General features: G+C 40.5%; 1 protein-coding gene and 1 pseudogene across 3 annotated transcripts in view; both read right to left on the reverse strand.

The window, feature by feature from the left end:
* Positions 1 to 21369, reverse strand: part of LOC311592605 (uncharacterized protein) — a 141180-nt gene that overhangs the window by 99996 nt on the left and 19815 nt on the right. For both annotated transcript variants that reach the window (XR_014777462.1, XM_084773229.1), the window contains 2 exons: positions 2360 to 2476; positions 623 to 845 (listed from right to left, as the gene is read on the reverse strand). The gene's annotated coding sequence lies outside the window, so the exon portion shown is untranslated. The remainder of the gene's footprint in view (positions 1 to 622; positions 846 to 2359; positions 2477 to 21369) is intronic.
* On the reverse strand, positions 5361 to 6787 carry LOC311593112 (protein LSM14 homolog A-like; annotated as a pseudogene). The gene has a single exon. The product of its transcript is annotated as a protein LSM14 homolog A-like (transcript).

A 21369-nucleotide genomic window follows, 5' to 3' on the forward strand; every position in this document is an offset into this window, starting at 1 on the left:
GGCTGTGGTACCAGCTGTGTATCTCAAGACTTTGTGATCCAGTGAGGTCTTGCTGGTGGTCTCAAGACAGCTCCGCTAGAATTGAGACAAATCTGAGGTCTGATTGCAGGAGGAACACACACACACACACACACACACACAGAGAGAGAGAGAGAGAGAGAGAGAGAGAGAGAGAGAGAGAGAGAGAGAGAGAGAGAGAGAGAGAAAGGATCGGAACTTGAATAGGCAGAAAGCACATGGGGACATGAGCCTTGGATCCTGTGCAATTCTGGGACTTGGGAGACAGTTGTGGGGACTGAAGAAAGTTTGGAAAGTCATGTAAGTTCTAGGATATTATGAACTAAACCACCTACCTACTAGCAAAGTTCCAATGAAGTGAGAGAGTGGCACTGTATCAGAGCTCAAGGGGAAAGCAAGGAAGCTCCCATGCACCATATTAACACAAAGGAACAAGAACATCTCAGAAAACATGACGTGGCATGGTCAGCAGAAACAACAAAGCAGTCAGCACCTGTCTGTGAACAGAGGTGCTGCTCAAGCAGAGCTCAGAGGAATGTGTGCCCCACTACTGTAAGGGCCTGAGTGCTGTGGGGCTATGAGAAAAGGGGAGCATCTCACTTACCAGGTACTGATTTCTTCCCTGATCATTTTTAAGTGGTAGAAATGGCGGCATCCTTGGACTGTACACTTCAGGCTAGACACTCTGTTTGATGCAGATTCCAGAACTGTGCAACACCTGCACCCAGGTTTTCCAAATGAAGACAGCACCTGTTCATGGGGACAGGTCCTTATCAGCCCCCATCCACAGCCCTTCAGATTTCCTGGTCTTGCCTCAAGCTCCAAGCCTAGAAAAAACAGAGTAAAAACTTAGATAACATGAAAGCTGAGCTTGCAATACTTCTGAATGCCTATGAGAACACAAAAGAAAATGAAGACATACCACTCCTCCCTTTAGCACACCCTGACATGCAGCAGCCTCTGTACTGTGCTGATGCTGGGAGCCTAAGACAGAAGCCTGCTTTGATAATGCCAGCTTGGGAGGTCGCATCTTGCATCTGAGTCAGGGGTGCTGGAGAATGAGATGGTATCTAGCATTGACTTTAAAGACATCACTACTATTCCCCTTCCCCAAATCTTCAACTCCCTCACAGACAAAGACCAATTCTAAGATCCCACAGCAACCAAGTCCACATACTACACAGTTATCCATAGGGATCAGGCCCAGGAAATCTGCAGAGTCAACAGTGGACCACCCGACCTGCTAGGAAAGGAAAATCATAAAGACTTTAGCTGCTTGATGGAGCTCCTAAGGCCAAAATACAGCACCGAGACCTAGCGGAGAGAGAGGGGGCTGTGGGCAGTAATGGGGGAAGTGACAGAGCTATTGACAACATGGCCAAGCAGTTACAGGACAAAGCTCCTAAAGTGGCACCCAGGCCCAGCTGAGCTAAAGGACATGGGCAAAACAAAGCCAAGTTGACCAGAGAAAACAACTCCAAGAAAACAGAGAAGCTACAGCAGTCAAGGAACAGAGTCAAGTCAGAAGAGCAGCACACCACTCCCAAGACCAAGAGGAAGAGGAATCCTCCTGAGCTCAGCCACAACAGCTTTAAGAAGCTTTAAACCCACCTCGGCATGCACAGGCCAGAGTCTGTGCTGATCTCGTATGCACTGCATAAGAAGAGTGAGATGAAAACTAGCACATGCTACTCCCAGGCTCTGCAAAATTTCAGCAGTAACAAAGATCCAAGAGCAGGCCCAGCCAGAGTAGCACTGCCAGACATGCCACATGAGGGCCAGGGCCCTGACAAAACCCTAGGCAGGGCACAGAGAACAGAGAACAGAAAGCAATGCTCACAAGGAATGTCCAACCTCATCCCAGTATGAGCTGCCCATACATGTGAAGGTCAAGTTAGTACCTCTGCCTTTCCCACCCCTGGACAAGCCTCTAGACAGACCTGTTTCTAGAAAGCCTCTCTCCCTCGCTTCTTTCAGGCCACTGAAGCTTACCCTGCAAGGCCTCATTCCCACTCATTTCAGCCTATCCCACTCAGGCCATCCCTGAAGCCTCTGTCAGCACATCTTTGATGGCCTTTGCCAAGCCAGCTCTGCCAATTTCCACCAGTGCCTCACGACCTAATGTACCCAACTCCATCCAGCATATCACTGTGCCTCAGTCAGCTGCATCAAGGCCTGCAGCCTATAGAGCATCCTCTCACACTTCACTCCAGAGGGAGCTTGTTTCTGCTTCCAGGAACAAGGTATCATCCTCTCCCAAACCTCAAACCAATTATGTGCTGCAAGCCTTCAGCCACCAACTACTTCTGTGAAGGAAAATTGAAATTCCAGAGCCAGTTACCTCACAGCCATCACAGAAGAGCTGAGGCCAGAGAGTGAGGGCATGAAGAAGAGGACTCAGCAGGAGTGAGAGAATTCTGTCCAGTATCCTTCTCTTTGGAAAATGTAGCTTTTCCTGCTGACAAAACAATATAACAATTTCTTGATATTATTGCCATGTAATGTAAGAGCTGGCCAGATGTTGTAACAAAGTGCTTTCTCTTTATGATAAATTGCAATTATCAATCTATAAATGTGGTTTTATTTCTTAAACTAAAGCTTCTAGTAACACTGTGGCTATCTAGTCTTCAATCCCATCAGAGACCCAAGAAGGAAATTCTATCTAATAAAGGAAGTGCTGGTGGGCAACTTCCAGGTGTGTTGATAGAACAGACAGAGCAGACCACTCGAACAATCACCGGATTCTGCCCATTATTGGGGCAATCAATCTTCAGCCTTGTCGGCCCAAAACATCCAACAAACTGCTTTTTGAAGCAGGAATTCCAACAGTTTGGTTCACCTAGTCTTTCAAAGCTGGACAGTCAACTTTCCAGCAACACTGTTGATCATAGTGGACAGTCAGCCTGTCATCAGCAGTAGAGATAATTCAGTTCCTCAGTCTAGTGACCATTCTGTCACCCTTGTCTCTTGATGCCCCTCATCTTCCATGCAGCCAAGAGCAGATATCTCTCTCTGTCAGGAAAGCCCTCATCAGTAAATGCCACATTCTGTGGATCTCTGAAGAGTTTGAAGACCAACTCTCTATCTATTCTTACAGTTCTCAATCTATTCCTTTGAAGGCATATACAAGAAATTAAACAAACCTGCTCTAGGACAAAGTAAGTTAGCATCTAGTAAGATTTATAGGTAACTAAATACCAACTTTTATCTCCGATCTTCCTGAACAGATTATTAATAGTTTTCATAAGTGGCACATGAATAATACATTAAATAAACATTGAATAAAATGATCTTAAGTTTCTAACATACAATATCTAATATTTTATCAACATATACAATGCATAAGGCAAAAAATGAATAGCAATCTACAACTTAAGTTTTTATCAATGTGAAGCAAAAGTTGAATAAAATATTCTTAAATTTCCATCAATCAAAAGCCTTAAATTTTCATCAATCTACAATACCAATGTAAGATTTTGGAGGCTAGTAGATTCAATAATCTACCTTTTATTCTATAAACCTATATCCTCCCTTCCTTCCCCTTTTCCTTAATATTAGATTAGATGGAAAGATCAGAGAGAAAGAATGATAGAAGAAAGAAATTCCCAAATGTAACTTTTATTAATTGTAACTAACCCCCTTAGGCAAAAATGAGCATTGGTAAGCCACTAAAAACACCCAACCCACCTAGTGGGAACGTGGGCCTCATGTTCTCAAAATTACTTTATGCCATTTAGGAGAAAAAAAAATTGGGTACTCTAGAAAAATAAAATATTGGCCAAGTGCTGGAAAAGCTAGCTGTATCTGTTTTTGTCCAGTCTTTTGGGGATCAATCCTTTTGGCTAGCCGTTTTGTTGTTAATATGCATGCAATTTCTGGAGGAAATAGTAGTGTCAGAGGCAGAAGTTCGATCTTCATCATTATCCTGGTTTTTCCTTTGAAAGTAAGCAAACTTTGGAAATCATTAGTATAGGTATGTTAGTACCTATACTTGAGGCAATTTGCTTGGGGCGCCAGAGGCATTCTTTTGGGGTTAAATCACTCAGGCTGCCTGCCTGTCTTCAGCATTGTCCTGTTTTTTACAAATAATACAAGGCTCCGCCTGCATGTACACCATAGGCCAGAAGAGGGCATTAGTTCTCCAAGCTGTATGAAACAATGCCAAGTTCTAAGAACCAGGTAGCTCTTAATATTCACTTGTTATATGGTCAGATCTAATCTTTATAAGTTTTGTTGGTAACCATATTTTTTCACTCCCTGTGGAAACATACGCATAGCCACAACCCCATCTCAAAACTATTGTAAGTTTCCATTTCATACTCAACAAATCTTTGTAGAATATTGGTTGTGCCAGCTCCTCAGTGTTTTCTTTCTTTCTTTCTTTTCTTTCTTTCTTTCTTTCTTTCTTTTTAAATGTTTGGATCCCTTTATTCCATGGCCTTTATTAAAAACACAAAGTGGCCAGATAATTTTTTAAACTACAGCTTAAATATCAAAAAAGTAAAACAGGGGTCAGTGTCACTGCAACAGAACTCCAGGCACAGCAGGAGGAAGAGGCCAACCAATGACTAGCTTCAATGTCTTAAAATACAGTGAGGTACATTCTCATCTATGATTACTTATATTCATACACTGAAAATATCCGTTATCTGAACAAATTCTGTGGTTTGCTACAAAATGTGGTCCATACACTATGCATGAATAATTTATCCTTTTTAGATAATGAAATAAAGTTATCAAATCTTCATGTATGTTCCAAACATTAAAAAGGAAATCAAAAGCCTCAGGTCTAGAATGCAAGGGGGAAAAGGCCCATCCACCTGCTCTTCAGCATGGCAAGGACACATGTTTCCTTACTTTAAAACGTTTATTCTTTTAAAAAATTAGTTGCTTTTTATACAGATATACAGAATTCTTAATGTTTCTTTGGTAATGGATTATAATGGAACTTTACAACTATATAAAAAGTTACCTTTGTCTAAGAAACAGTATTTACCTGTGTGTACATAGTGGACTGACAGAGTTCTCTACCATTCAGCACCCTAATTGTCAAAATAAGATACCTCACATTATAGGATCTTCAAAAAGAAAGATACAGACAGGCACACATGCACATACGTGTGCATGCACACACACATCCATAACCTTGTGTGGCTCAAAACACAGTATCATGGCCTATCTGCAGGCAACTTGGAAGTAATCGCTGAATACAATTAATTAGTGATAAGAAAAATCCTTTCAGTGATAAAAAAAAAAACAGCAGTCCCATTAAGCTCACTTTAGCTCAACACTATGCCAGAAACCACAACCTTCTGCTACTCCACATATGCTTGTACTTTAAGACGAGCCTTCCTGCCCCAAAGCAACTGCAGTGTAGCTTTGAAATGAAGCAGAAAAACAGACAAAACCCAGTGCTGGTGACAGACAGACATCAACTTCACTTCTTCCTTCTTCACAAAGACTGAAACCACATTCCAGGACCATGAAGAGCTAGGAGTCACCTATTTCCATAGACTTATTTGTAGACTATGCAGCAACATTGTTGTCTTTCTTATATTCAAAATCTGCAAACTCCTTACTCCACCCCCCCCCCCACGACTGCCTCTGAATCCGCCATGAAATCTTCGATGGGCAGTGAAGGTCCCTCCTCGGCCATTACCATGTCCTCTGGCACCACGGAAAGCAAGGCCTCCTCTGTCTCAGTAGCCCCCACGGCCACGGTTTGGAGGAAGTGGGATTCCAAACGTTTCAGCATTTAACCTTCTTTCTTCAGGCCAAGTTGGTCTCCTTTCTCTATTATCATCACGAGAAATATTGTCAAAGAAGGATTTAGTTTTGTCATAATAGCAGTTGGGCCCAAGCGGGTCTTCTTCATCGGCTTTGCCTTCCCGGTTTTGCTTATCAACGCCAGAGTCTCCTGTATCTTCACCATTTACAGGTTTCTCTTGTTTCTAAAGTGTATCTTCTTTTAATTTTGTTATGAAATTCTCTGTCGATTTCCTCCTTGTTAAATTGTGCATTTGCACTTTCAGAGTCAAAGTCTTTCTCAAATTTCATTGGCCCGTCTTGACGATATGAAGTCTTCCCCTGCCACCTCGATGACCCCCATGTCCTCTCCTAGGAGCCCGGAACTACTTGCCTCTTGCTATCATTTCTGAGTTGCTCATTCTCTGGCCTTGGGACTTTGTGTACGTCAGCTCGCCTATGCTCTTGGTTATCTATTGCTTTTTGGCTGGTCGGTGGCAAAGGCCTGGTTGATACAGGGCTCCTTCTCCCAACAGGTGCTGGAGCAGGTAAGTGGGCCGAGGTGGTCTGCACTGCTTGTTCCATGGTTGGACTTTTTCTCAAAGGGTCTAAATGAGGGCTTGATCGACCTTGGACTAGCTGTGGTTTTACAGGTCTTGTATCCTGTGTGAAAGCAGAACCAACTGCAATGCTCTGGGATAAAGTACCACTATTTGATGCTTCTGTTCCAAAGGATGTCAAGGAGCTCCCAGCAACACCAACGGCACCAAACTGCTGCCCAACTACTGTACTCAGACTGAATTGACTGTATGCTGGCATCCTGCCAAAAGGTCCATAGGAACCCACTGACTGGAATGAAGAAGAAGATGAACCTAGTGAAGACTGAACAATAGCTCGGTCCTGAGGCAAAGAACATTGTGGTTTCGGTGGCTCACATACAGTGAGGTCTTTGATATCACTCCCTCGAAATATAATATATTGGAAGACTTCATCTCGAGGTGGTATTGGGCGATCTGTTAGTCTGTCTTCTGTACTGAAGGATCGAACATTCAGATGATAAATGAAGCCGATGTGGCCATGGGAGCCAAGAGCCATGGGTAAGCTGGAACTTGAGCCTCATATTCAGCTCTGGACTCCCCTTATGTACGAGGATGACTCAGAAATAATAGGGCCTGAAAACCTTTGGTGAGGGCTACTGTGGTGTTCTCCGTGTCAATGGTGTAGAGGATGCCCTCATAGCGTATCTCTGCCTTGGAGATGAGGCTGATCTTGCTGCTGATGTAAGGGTTGTCCCCGCTCATGGCAACATCGTAGCTCACACTCAGGCAGATCCCGCTCCACATGACTGCCTGCTCACTCCTTACAGCAGGCACCTCAGAACCAACATGGCAGCTGCGCCGACTCTGCTATCCTTTTCCTTCACCTTCGGTCCCCGCCGCCCAACCAAGCCTCCCGCCCTCCTCCTTAGTCTTTTCTATCACTCAGTGTCTCTCCGCAGCTGATGTCCCTTCATCATTAACATTAAGAAATTTTAGAGTCAACAAAGCATTATTTAATCAGTCCCTGGGTGCCTTTACCCTTCCCTTTTACTTAATAAGGATTTCTTTTACGGTACAATTAGCTCTTTCCACAACTGCTTGTCCTGTGGGGTTGTGAAGTATACCAGTAACATGTTTTATATTGTAATACATAAAGAAGTTTTTCATCTTAAAGGACACATATGCAGGAGCATTGTCTGTCTTATTTTGTGTAGGTATTTTCATAAATGTCATTATTTTTAGTAAATGAGTAATCACACAGTCAGCCCTTTCAGAACTTAAGGCAGTTGTTTATTGAAAACTTGAATATGCATCAATGGTATGATGCATTGTAAAATGAAATACAACCATCTGTCAAATTTCATTCCTTTTGTTACCTCTAGGGTTAATTTTAGCAGGTAATGGTATTTGACTATATAAGGAACATGTAGGACACTTATTAATTATTTTTCTGTCTTGTTGTCAAGTGATAGAGAATCTTTTTTTAACCCCTTACCATTGGCATGATGTTTTTCATGAAATTTTGAGGCTTCGAATATATTACCTATCAATAATTTGTTGATCTCTTCATTTCCTTGTGCCAGTGGACCTGGTAAACCTGTATGGGATTGAATATGAGTAATATACAAGGAATAATTTCTGCTTCTGATGACCTGTTGCAGTTCTATAAATAATGTAGTTAATTCTGAGTTATCAGCAGTTTCTATATGCAAAACAACTCTTTCAGGATGGATGGAGGGCACCCGGGGCTGGTATGTAAGTGAACCACATGCCCTAGGTGAACAGAGAACCAGAGCCTATGTCTGAATACTGAGGGATAGGGTGCTGGGGAAATGACAAGTTTTCTACATCTGACAGGTAACGGGGTACACATCTCTACTATCCTGGCAGAGTCAGGAGCATCTCACTTCCATAGCAACTTTGCAACAGAGTAAAATCGTTTCAAAAAGTGCAATAAGGGGTGTCAAGATGGCTCAGAAGATAAAAGCACTTACTGCCAAGCATGGGAAGGTGAGTGTGAGCATGGGATCCACAAAGTAGAAGAAAAGAACCCACTCCTGAAAGTTGTCCTCTCAACTCCACATAGGTTTTAGCATGCACACACATGGATAAATTAATGCTTGTTAAAGTTTTGTTTCAAAGGCAGGGTCTCACTATGTAGCCTCAGCTGCCCTACAACTCACTATGTAAACTAGGCTAGCTGGAACTCAGAGATCCACCTGCCTCAGCCTCCTTCATGTTGGGATTAAAAAGGTACAACACCGCACCTGGCTAAGGATGTAATTTTTTAATTAAAATAAAACATGCTACCCCTGTTCCCCCATTCTGTCTAGTGGGATTTATGGTTAGTAAGTCAATCAACAAACGCCTCCTGAAGGTCTTACATTCCACAAACTATCACTTTTCTAACTGGTAAGGCCTGCCTGTAACCAAATGATGGAAATGAGGGTGAGTGGGTGGGATTCCCTCCTTCCCAGTGGCCTCTTACCCCAGGGTAGCCTTGGCTTCAATTTCCCCACTTGTAAATGAAAACAAGTTAAAACACTGCCTCTCCACACACATCTGGATTTCAATTTGTCTTTCCTTCTCAGAAGCCAACTTTGGAGCTTGAGATACTGTGTGCCAGGCCACATCCAGGGTCCAATTTTCCCCCAAGATGGACCCGCAGGCATGGGGCTCCACAGGGACAAACAGGCCAATGGGAACAGAGAACAGAGAGGCAGGTGGGGAGCCAGGACCACAGGACTTGTGGCCTCAAGCAACCTAGGCTGCTGGCTTCAGGCTTGGCTTCAGTCCTGCTCCCAGGACTCCTCATTAAGGCAGTAGAAAGCATCCCATGGAAACCTATCACCCCTCCTGACTTCTTCAGAGGGCCTGAGCTGCTGAGAGAGACTCCAGCTGCTCATCTCCAGGCAGCTGCAGCCTGTGAAAACAAACAAACAAACAAACAACAAACAAACAAACACAAAACACCCCCATCTGCACTGGGCAGGGCCTAATCCCCAGCTCTCTGGGCACAGAGCTCCTGCTAGGCTGAGCAGGTGCTTGTCATCAACACCCAACACCACACACCCCTACCCCTGCCACCATGCCCACTGGCCCATTTGGGAACCCTCTGACAATCCCCTGGTTTGCTCAAGATAGGGGTCCGGATGGTGAATTCAGTGGGACAGACACTGCATCAGGAGTCCAGAGATGAGTCTAGGGCCAGCCAGTACTGTTCCTCTTCTAACTTGCTGCTTCTTTTTTCTTTTTGGACAGAAGATGGGCTGACATGCAGGGCCTCATGGGTGCTAGGCATATGTTGCTGAGTTCCTTTGCTCGCCCTTCACCTCCTTTTAAGCACCTCAAGGCACATGAAATAAACCTGATGCCACAGATGTCCTGTGGGAGCACAGTGTAAGACTATGTTCTGTAAGGCATTCTCTTTCTCATTCAGTTGATACAGTGTTTGCCTAGCACACATGAAGACCCAAATCCTACCCAATCACCCCCATGGAAACAGGCATAGTCGTGCACACCTATAATCCCAGAACTCCAGATATGCTAGGTCATCGTCAACTACATTGCCACGAGAAAGGAGAAGGAGAGAGACTTGAAATGAAGAGAGGAAGGTCGCCATGGGTTAACTGGAGGAGAAGCACATGGCCGGCAGCGTAGATGAAAAATCCAGCCCAGATAAAAAACATTAACAAGTATTACTACATAATTGATTGTCATGGTAAGGTAGTTTCATAATATCGAATTGTCCAACTTTAAGCATGGCATAGCTTTTGACTTTTCTGCTATCTTCTGTAGAGCTTTGTTGGTGATCATAGATTTTTAGCCAGTTTGAACATACAAGTTTTTCTTTGTCCTACATCCATGACAATATTTCTGGCTACAACAAGAAAGGTCAACAGTTGAGAGCTATCAATGACCAGGGATTGTTAATTTATGGTATTTTGCTGTTGTTGTTGGTAGTTTGTAGTGTGTGTGTGTGTGTGTGTGTGTGTGTGTGTGTGTGTGTGTGTGTGTGTGTTTGTGTTTGCCTGTGGTTTTGTGGGTATAATTAACCTCCTTAGGTTTCAGTTTGCTCTAGTCCCTTGCATACACCTGGATTTGTGGATGGATATTGCTTAAATTTGATTTTTTATGACAAAATATCTTGTTGTCTCTATCTATGGTGACTGAAAGTTTTGCTGGGTATAGTAGTCTGGGCTGGCTTTTGTGTGTGGTCTCTTAGAGTCTGAAAAACATCTGTTCTGGCCTTTCTGGCTTTTCCAGTCTCTATTGAGAAGTCAGCTGTAATTCTAATAAGTCTGCCTTTATGTTACTTGGCTTTTTTCCTTGGCAGCCTTTAGTAATTTTTTTTCTCTTCCGTGTGTTTTGTGTTCTAATTATTATGTGGTGCTGGGACTTTCAGTTTTGCTCCAATCTATTTGCTGTTCTGTATGCATACTGTACTTTTACAGGCATGTTCTGTAGATTAGGAAACTTTTGAGTATTTTGTTAAAAATGCTTTTGGGCAGTTGAGCTGGTATTCTTCTCCTTCTTCTATTCCTATTATTCGTAGGTTCGTGTCTTTCCATAGTGTCCCACATTTCCTGGATGTTTCATGTTAGGAACTTTTTAGATTTTACATTTTCTTTGACCAAAGCATCTACTTCTCTTATTGGATCTTTAATGCCTGAGAGTCTACATCCATCTCTTTTATTCTGTTGGTGGTGCTTGTGTCTGTAGTTCCTTGTAGGCTTCACCTTTTCCAAACCTACTTTATTTGGGGTTGGTTAAATGCTTATACCTCTCTTGCAACCCACCCACCCTAGATAGGAGTGAAAGGAGATTTAGGGGAACAGGATTAGTAGACCTTGTTGGATTCAGTTCCTGAGACTTATTCTCCTGGCATAGTCTATAGGATTTCAGCATATTAGCAAAACTACCACAGTTGCTGCTGGAACCTGGAGCAACTGGAAATGAAGCCTCAGCTTGAGCCCAAAAGCCTTGAAGCCTTCGCTGGAACAGTTCTCTCTTAGAACATATTGAAGTGGAGTGATGAACAGCCAAACAATACTAAGACCCCCAAAGCCCCAGCCTCCTGTACACACACACACACACACACACACACACACACACACACACACACACACACACACACATATATATATATATATATATATATATATATATATATATATCTTCTCAGAGTCTGTACTATGATGTTTTTCAGCAGACAAAACTCAAGTTCCCCCAGAAAGTGGTTTGACTTCCAAGTGGATAAACACTGCTGCTATCTCGCAAGTCTGCTCCCCATCCCATACTAGGGATCAAAACAAAAACATGTTTATCTCCACTAGAGGTCCTGTTCAGTTACCTAGGTTTTCCATTTCCAGTATTCTCTCAGTTTGTGTTCTCTATTACTTCTATTTACATGTTCAGGTCTTGAACTGTTTTATTCATATCCTTCAACTGTTTGTTTTGCTTTGCTTTCTTTAAGAGGTTCATTATTTTCCTCCAGTTGTTTGTGCTTTCCCATATTCTTTAAGTGATTTGTTCATTTCCTCTTTAAAAACCTGTATTTTCTTCATAAAGTTGTTTTCAAGGTCATTTTCTTATGCTTCATCAGTGTTGGAATACTCAGCGCTTGCTGTATTAGGATAGCTGGACAACAGTAGTGACATATTCCCCTGGTTATCATTGATTTTTATACTGGCATTTGATCACCTGGGTTTGGGGTGATTATAGATCTAAATGTCAATTTTTTTCTAAGTTTGTCTTTGTTAGATGGGGGTTTTGTTCTATGGCTTCTGTTTCCTCTCTGGCCTTCAGGCTGGATTGGTGTGTGGTTGAGCAGAGGGTCTCACGTCAAGTTGGTGTCTGGACTTCTAATGGCTGAATGGCCTGTGCTTAAGGAAGAGTTTTCTAACCAAGTTGGGTGCTGGAGTTCTGGCTGCTGGTGTGGCCTCTGGTCTAACTGGGCATTCTCTACAGGTGATGTGAAGATGTGACATAGTGATATGGAGGGAAGGGATGGTTGACTTTGTGCTGGGAAGCTTTTTGAGTGGTGGAAGGCTGTCCAACAGAATGTAGCCTACCTGGGCTTCTGGGTACCATTTTGGCCTTTGGTGGAGCAATGGGCTGCTATTGGAGGTGTGGGCTAGGATATAGTGCTGAGTAGAGGTGAGGCAGTTGGGTGTAGGCTGGGCAGGTTCTGTGGGAATGTTAGTGGCCCTGGGATTCTTGGAGCTGGTATGGTATGGTGGACTAGGGTACTCTCTCCCCCTTTTTCATTCAGTAATGTGATGGGCAAGGTTCTACTTTGGTCTCCTTTAGTTTTCTAGATGCCACCTGTACAGAATCAGGCAACTCATTCTTAAAACTTGGGGAAACTTTTGTTAGTATTTCATATTAAATGTGTTCTGTCACTTCAATGTAAAATTATTCTGCTTTTCCCAGAGACACGATTCATAGGTTTGTGTTTTAATTGCTTCATATCTCTAAAATGTTTTATCTTCATGTCTTACTAATTTCCATACTCGATTTCAAGCTCTGATAATAGTGTTCTAGCTATATGCATGCTATTGCTTTGGCTTTCCTCAGTGATTTTAATTTTAGTACTGAATATTTCCTCTTATAAATTTCAGGAATGTTTCCCCCAATATTCCCAACTCTAGAGAGCTGAGATTTCACATTTATCACTGATTTCCATAAAATATCATTGGAAGACATTATTGGGGCCTAGAGAAATGACTCAGTGGTTAAGCACACTGGTTGCTCTACCAGAGGACCTGAGTTTAATTTCCAGTAACCACATGGTAGCTCACAACCATCTATATTATGATAAATTATGATAAATTCTTCTGGTGTACATGAAGATAGCATGCTCATATACATAATAAAAATAGATATCTTTTTAAAAAAAGAAGATGCTATTGAGCAGGGACAAGATGGCAGTGCACACTAATGACCATGTTAAGAGGGCAGAGCTGCAGGGACTGGGAAACAGACTGAAGGGAATGAATCAAGAGCACCATCTGTCCCCTCATTGCAGGTGGACAACTCCCGGTACACAAGGCACAAACTTAAAATACCCTGTGCTCCTCCAAATACAGGAGAGAGAGCACAGAAACCTTGGGGAACAGAAGGATATCTGTGGAGGGCTGCTGTGTGGCAGGTGGCTGTGTAGTGCAGAAAACATGTGAGCAAACGGGCTCCTATCCAAAACACAGTCTTGGGGACTTCTCAAATGAAACAAGTGGGGAGGATAAAATGAAGCCCCCATCCTTACCCCACCAAGGATGGACTTTCCCTGTGGTTGGGAACCACAAGCTCCAAGCACCCTGCACTCTTTAGAGTACTGGAGAAGGGTAGGCCTGCAGATGAACAAAGGATAAATACAATGGAAGCAACACAGAATTCTGGCATCCAAGCCACTGTTCTTATTTGAGGCTGATTTCTCTGAGGAAACAAGTAGCCAGAGGAATCCTACAAAATCACTGATCCTGGGTGGCAGAGCTGGGACGAATCTAGACCCAGGAGGACAGTGACGGCCAATCCAGTATATGAAGCAGCTGTTTTCCAAAGATACTCACTCCCATGACTGCCAGCTTAGAAATCCCACAACCTCTAAGCAGATGCCTAAAAGAAAGGGTAAGAAGACAAACAACAAAAACTAGGACAGCACAGCTTCACCAGAAAGCCCAGACATCAGCAGATACTCTAATGCAGCTGAATCTCAGGAAACTGACATTCAAACTATGCATATACAGTTATTTGAGAATTGTAAAGAGGAAATAAATAGATTCTTCCAAGAAATTCAGGATAATACAAAGGAACAAAAAGAGACTACCTACTAGAAACAAGAAACCACAATCAAACAGGTGAAGGAAATGAGTAAAGCAGTTCAAGACATGAAAACAGAACTAGATACCATTAAAAAACTCAAATTGAGAAAACCCTTGACATGGAAAAAATTAGAGAAGAAAGCAGGAATCGAACAGACAAGTATAACTAATGGAATCCAACATATGGAGGAGAGAATCTCAGGGTCCAAATATACAGTAGAAAGAATTGGTGCATCTCTCAAAGAAAATAGTAAAACAGAAAATTTTGTGACAAAAACATCCAAGAAATGAAGGGCACCATGAGAAGGCATAACCTCAGGATTATAGGAGTAGATGAAAAAGAGGATGCAAAGTTCCAAGGACCAGAAAATGTTTTCAAGAAGAGCAAAGAAGAAAAGTTCTCCAATACCCTTGAACATATAAGAGGCCTACAGAAGACTAAATAGGATAGACCAGAAAAGAAACTCCTGCTATCACTTAATAATCAAAACACTGAATTTGCAGAACAAAGAAAAGATATTAAAAGCAGTAAGGGGAAAAGGCCATGTAACATATAAAGGCAGACCATCAGAATTACACCTGACTTCTCATGAGAGAACATGAAAAACAGAAGGGCTTAGGCTGAGGTCATCCATACACTAAGAGACCACAGATGCCAACCCAGAATACTATATCCATTAAAACTTAGACTCACCATAGATGTATAAAGCAAGATATTTCATGACAAAACCTGTGGAAGGAATATGACAACGCAAGGTGAAAATAGACTTAGTGGACTTTGTCCTTAGAAGGAATGTGACTTGGTCCCTCATGAAAGCAGGCTTGGTGGGCTTTTTCTGAGACACCACAGATATCCCACTGAGATAAACATTGTGATGGACTGAGAGGAGCCATCCTGAGTTTTTCCTTAAGAAAAAGGACCTCGGACATTGTGTAGAAAATTGGCCATTGATGGGAGAGGAAAACCAGAGAGAAGACTGTGAGTGGTAGACTGACAAAAGAGGAGATGGAAGGATGAGAGGGGGGCAGAAAGGATTGCAGGCTCAGAACAGTAGAGGAGGATTGCTTCAATTGGGGAGAGGATAAATGTACAGGCCTAGAGATGCCTAGAGACACATCCTGTGGAAATGAGATGTAAAATGTGGAAGGTTTATGCATGTTCTTTTTAACCTCCTTTCCCTCTAGCTTACAATAGTCAGGTGGTAAGGAAGATACTTGTATTGAATAAATACATAATAAAATCCAAATAAACAATATATAAACACCAATATAGCCTTACAGAATATAGTAGAAAGAAAACTCCATCACAATAAGGTCAACCATACCCAAGAAAATACAGTGTATAGATAATCTCACAACAACAAAACTAAAATAGGCACAGCCACACACAGACAACACCAGCTCCACAATAAAACCATCCACAGACATAGGTCACTAATATCTCTCAACATCAAAAGCCTTAGCTCCCCAATAAAAAGAAACAGGCTAACAAAATAAAATGCAAAAACAAGATCCATCAATATGCTGCATTCAAGAAACACATCTCAGCAACAAAGATAGACATTACCAGAGAGTAAACAGCTGGAAAAAGATTTTCTAAGCAAATTAATCCAAGAGGCAAGCAGGAATAGCCATTCTAATATCTGATAAAGTAGATTGTCGATTAAAATTGATCAAGAAAGATGGAGAAGAACACTTCATTCTCATCAAAGGAAAAATTCACTAGGAGGACATTACTATCCTGAACATCTGTGCCCCAAATACTAGGGCATCCACATTTGTAAAAGAAATACCTTTAAATTTTAAATCACACGTTGATCCCAAAAACAATAATATTGGGTGACCTCAGAACCCCACTCTCACCAATGGACAGATGTTCAACACAGAAACTAAGTAGAGAAATAATCAAGATAACAGAGGTCATGAATCAAATGGACCTAACACACATCCACAGAATTTTTCACCCAAACAGAAAAGAATATACCTTCTCCACACCACACCAAACTTTCTCCTAAATTGACAATACAAAACTAGCCTCAAAGGATCAAAAAAATATTGAAATGATCACCTGAATCTTATCAGAACACCGTGGTCTAAAGCTGAATATCAACAACAATAGGATAAACAAAACGCCTATAAACACTGAACAATGTTTACTCAAGGACAACTGGGTCAGGAGTGAAATAAGAAAGAAAATGAAGACTTCTTTAAATTAAGTGAAAAGGAAGGCACAACATAACCAAATCCAATAAAAGCAGTGCTTTGAGGAATGTACATAACACTACGTGCCTTCAAAAGAAATAGGAGAAATGGCATAAAAGCAACTTAATGGAACACCTGGAAGCTCTACAAAAAAAGAGAAGCAGACACACCCAAGAGGATTAGATGGCTGGAAATAATAAAACTCAGGTTGAAATCAATAAATTAGAAACAAAGAAAACAATTCAAAGAATCAAAAAAACCAAGAGCTGGTTCTTTGAGAAAATCAACAAGAGAGACAAACCCTTAGGAAAGCTAAAAGGCAAAGGGAGAGTACCCAAATTAACAAAGTCAGAAGTGAAAAGGGAGATATAACAACAGATAATAAGGAAATAAAAAAATCATTAAGGATTACCTCAAAAGCCTATATGCCAAAAAATTTAAAAATCTAAATGTTATGGACAGGTTTGTTGATAAATTCCACTTCCCAAATTTAAATTAAGATCAGGCAAATAAATTAAACAGTCCTATATCCTCTAAGGAAATAGTAACACACACCAAAGTCTTCCAATAACAACAACAACAACAACAACAACAACAACAAAGGCTAGGGACAGATGGATTCAGCTCAGACCTTCAAAGAAGAACTAATAGCAATACTTCTCAAACTGTTCCACAAAATAGAAACAGAAGGATCACTACCAAAGTCATTCTATGAAGCCACAGTTACCTTAATACTTATGCCACACAAAGACCCAACAAAGAAAGAGAATTTCAGACCAATTTCCCTTGTGAACATAGATACAAAAAAACTCAATATAATTCTGGCACACTGAATTCAACATCACATAACAAATCTCATTCATCACAACAAACTAGGCTTTATAACAGGAATGCAGGTGTATTTCAATATACAGAAATCTACCAATGTAATCAACCATATAAGCAAACTGATGGGAAAAAAACCCAACATGATCATCTCTTTAGATGCAGAAAAAGCATTTTAAAATCCAACACCTTTTCATGTTGACAATCGTAGCAAGATCAGGGATTCAAGGCACATACTTAAACATAGTAACAGCAATATACAGCAAGCCTATAGCCAACATCAAACTAAATGGAAAGAAACTTAAATCAATCCCACTAAAATTAGGGACATGACAAGACTGTCCACTCTCTCCATTTCTCTTCAATATAGTACTTGCAGTCCAAGTTAGAGCAATAAGGCAGGTAAACGACATCAAGCAGATACAAATAGGAAAGGAAGAACTTAAAGTTTTACGATTCACAGACATTATGATAACATACATCAGTGACCCCCCAAAAATATACCAAGGAACTCCTACACCTGATAAACAACTTCAGCAAAGTGGCAGGATACAAAATTAACATGAAAAAGTCAGTAGCCCTTCTGTATATTAATGACAAACAAAGAACAGACCAACTATGAAAGAAACTAGGGAAATCCCACCCTTCACAATAGCCAAAAATCATATAAAGTATCTTGGTGTCACTCTAACGGCGCAAGAGCAAGACTCATATGGAAAAAAAATCAAGTCTCTGTAGAAGAGAATTGAAGAAGATACCAGAAAATGAAAAGACTTCCCATGTTCATGGATTGGGAGAATCAACATAATAAAGATGGCCATCCTACCAAAAACAATCTACAGATTCAATGCAATCCTCATAAAAATACCAACACAATATTTTATCAAACTGGAAGGATCATTCTTAACTTCATACGGAAACACAAGAAAACCCAGGATAGCTAAAACCATCCTGAGCAATAAAAGATCTTCCCCAGGAATCTCCATCCCTGATCTCAACTTCTACTATAGAGCAATAGTAATAAAAATGGCAATGTACTGGCATAGAAATAGGGTGATTGATGAATGGAATGGAATTTAAGACACAGAAATATGACAAATGAGCCAAAACCTTACAATAGAAAACAGACAGCATCTTCAACAAATAGTGCTGGTCTAACTGGAGGTCTACTTGTTAAAAAAATGCAAACACATCCCTATTTATCACCCTGCACAAAACTAAAGTACAAATGGATTAAAGACCTCAAAATAAAAACAGACATGCTAAATCTGTTAGAAGAAAAAGTGAAAAGAGCCTAGAACTCATTGGCACAGGAGACAACTTCCTGAACTGAACACCAACAGCTCAGGCTGTAAGATCAACAATTAATAAATGGGACCTCGTGGAACTGAAAAGCTACTGTAAGGCCAAAGACACTGTCAACAGAACAAAGCGACAGCATACAGATTGGGAAAAGATTTTTACCAACCCTGCATCCAACAAAGGGCTAATATATAAAATATATAAGGAACTCAAGAAATAAACACCAGCAAAACAAATGATCCAATTAAAATGGGGTACAGAGTTAAACAAAGGATTCTCAAAACAGGAATATTGATTGGCTTAGAAACACTAAAATAAATGCTCAACATCCCTAGTAATCAGTGAAATGCAAATCAAAACGACTTTGAGATTCCATCTCACACTTTTCCAAAAGGTAAAGATCAGTAAGTCAAGTGACAACACATGCTGGCAAGGATATAGAGAATAGGGAACACTTGTCCACTGCTGGTGGGAGTGCAAACTTGTACAACCACATTGGAAAGCAATCTGGTGTTTTTTCAAAAAATTTGGAATATTTCTACCCCAAGATCCAGCTATACCACTCCAAGGCATATATGTAAAAGATGCTCCACCATACAACAAAGACATTGGCTCACCTATGTTCATAGCAGCTTTATCCATAATAGCCAGAATATGGAAACAACATAGATGTCCATCAACAGAAGAACAGATAAAGTAACTGTGGCACATCTACACAATGGAATACTACTCAGCTATTAAAAACAAGGAAATCTTGAAATTTTTCAGCAAATGGATGGAACTAGAAATGATCATCCTAAATGAGATAACCCAGGCCCAAAAAGACATGTATCGTATATATTCACTCATAAGTGGATTTTAGCACTCTGTAGATTTCCTCCAAGAGGCTCCACCCAGTGGAGACAGAGGTAGTTACTGAGACTTGAAGCTGGACACTGGGCAGAGTGCTGAGAGTTGTAGGTAAGAGTGGGGGAATGGAAGGGCAGGGAGGGAGGAGGAGCTCCACAGGGAGACCATCAAGGCCTGTGGATCGAGGCACAGGGAGTTCTCCAAAAACTGATACTCAGGTCAAGGACAGTGCATGCAAAGAACCAAGAACCCTATTTCAGATCTAGCCAATAAACTGTGGAATCTCCATGTGGGGGGAAGAGGGGACTGTTGTTGACCTTCTGACATGCACTCAGGGGCCTACTACTTGACCAATGCTACTTGGTAAGATGGCCTAGTAGATAGGGGCTGAAAAGAACAAAGCAGGAATATATATATATATTTTTTTATATTATATGAATTCATATATATATTTCATATATATATAAAACAGTAGATTTCTTAGTTGACTCCTCCTCTTAAGGCTTTAACTTCACTCACAAGGTTATTTTTAATTTATTGGTATAGAAATTTGTATATTGATCCAAAATAAGTTCAATTTTGATACACTGATAGAGAATTCAAATTTAAGATTATTCTTCACACACATTATATACATTTCTACTCTAATATGGATGTATTGTACCCATACCACTCATGTAGATGCACTCCAATACTTTGAAAATCCTACTGCAGGCTGTTTAGGATAAGTACATTTGACAAGTTAATTGTCAACTGAGCAAATCGTGGTCATTTCAATAACTAGTCTATTTATTTCACAAGAATATATATCCTAGCTTTAACAGATAGGTATGATTCTATAGACAGATAAGGTAAAATAGTTAGATAGCGTCTTCAAAAGCCTCAGAGTCCTACAGAACATGGCATTTAATGATGTTTATATTTTTCATTGATTCTTTGAAAACAAGACAGATTAACTTCTGGCAACACCCAGCCTACATCAAAGATAATGATGAGAATCACAGAACCTCCTCATGGAGATGGCATCAAATATAGCAAACCAGCTACTGGGCATAATGTCCTTGTTTTGACCACTGACAGAATTCTGCCTAAAACTTGGAAAGTTTGGATGCAAGCAGAGTTGATGACCAAACTCTGCCAAGACAGGGTAAAGATGTCCTCAATAATTCCTGCTTCACAAATATGTCTATCAAAAATCTGAAGATGATGCTCAAACATTATAGAGATATTGGGTGACTATTCTGGCAGCAAATTGTTTTTGTCATTTTTTCATTTTGGAAGTTGCTAACCTGCACTTTCTGTTTGCTTAGGTAATTGATTTTTGCTCGTTCTCAAATCTCTGATGGGGTTGAAGACTAAATAGTTTAGTTTCACAATTAAGCTTAGTTGTTTAGGGGTTATGATCTTTTTAGGTCTAGATAGATGTTTTAAGTTGATAGCGATGAGATATGATAGATATTGAGTTATAATCAGAGTTTTAGACTCACCAAGGCAGGAAAATATTTTCTTCAAGGTTGCAAAATACAAACAGCCAAAACACTATGAATGTAATATGAATATAATTCCTGACTATTTTGTGGTTCTTCTTGCTGTATGTAGTTTAGTTTATATATGTGTAATAATTAAATGTATGTGTAAAAAGTAATAGAAAATTGGAAAAAATAAAAAAGATATTATTGTGGGATTATGTGTTTGAAGGAGTCAGTGTTACCTTAACTTTGTGTGTTTCTTTTTTCCTTTTTTTCCAATAGGACTTGTTTATCTATGGATATTTCTTAAACTAATATTATTCTTTCAGAAGACATTTTTATTAAATTGAAGAAATAGTATGGTGCACTAAGCTCGAGATTCTTTTTCAGTTTTAGACTGGTACTCAATACACCAGTGTCAGTCCTTAGTATCCCCTGAAAATGGAATATAGCCTCCCAAAACAAGCACTAGTAAGGAGTAAACACATCTTCAACAAATAAATTAATAGTTAAATGTGTAAAGGGGACAAATAGAAAAAAAGCTCTATTTTTTGTTCTATTAAAGAGTGTTGTCACCACACTGTTATGAGTTACTTC

Source organism: Acomys minous, assembly GCF_964271855.1.
Source record: "Acomys minous genome assembly, chromosome: 2".
Classification (NCBI taxonomy): Eukaryota; Metazoa; Chordata; class Mammalia; order Rodentia; family Muridae; genus Acomys; species Acomys minous.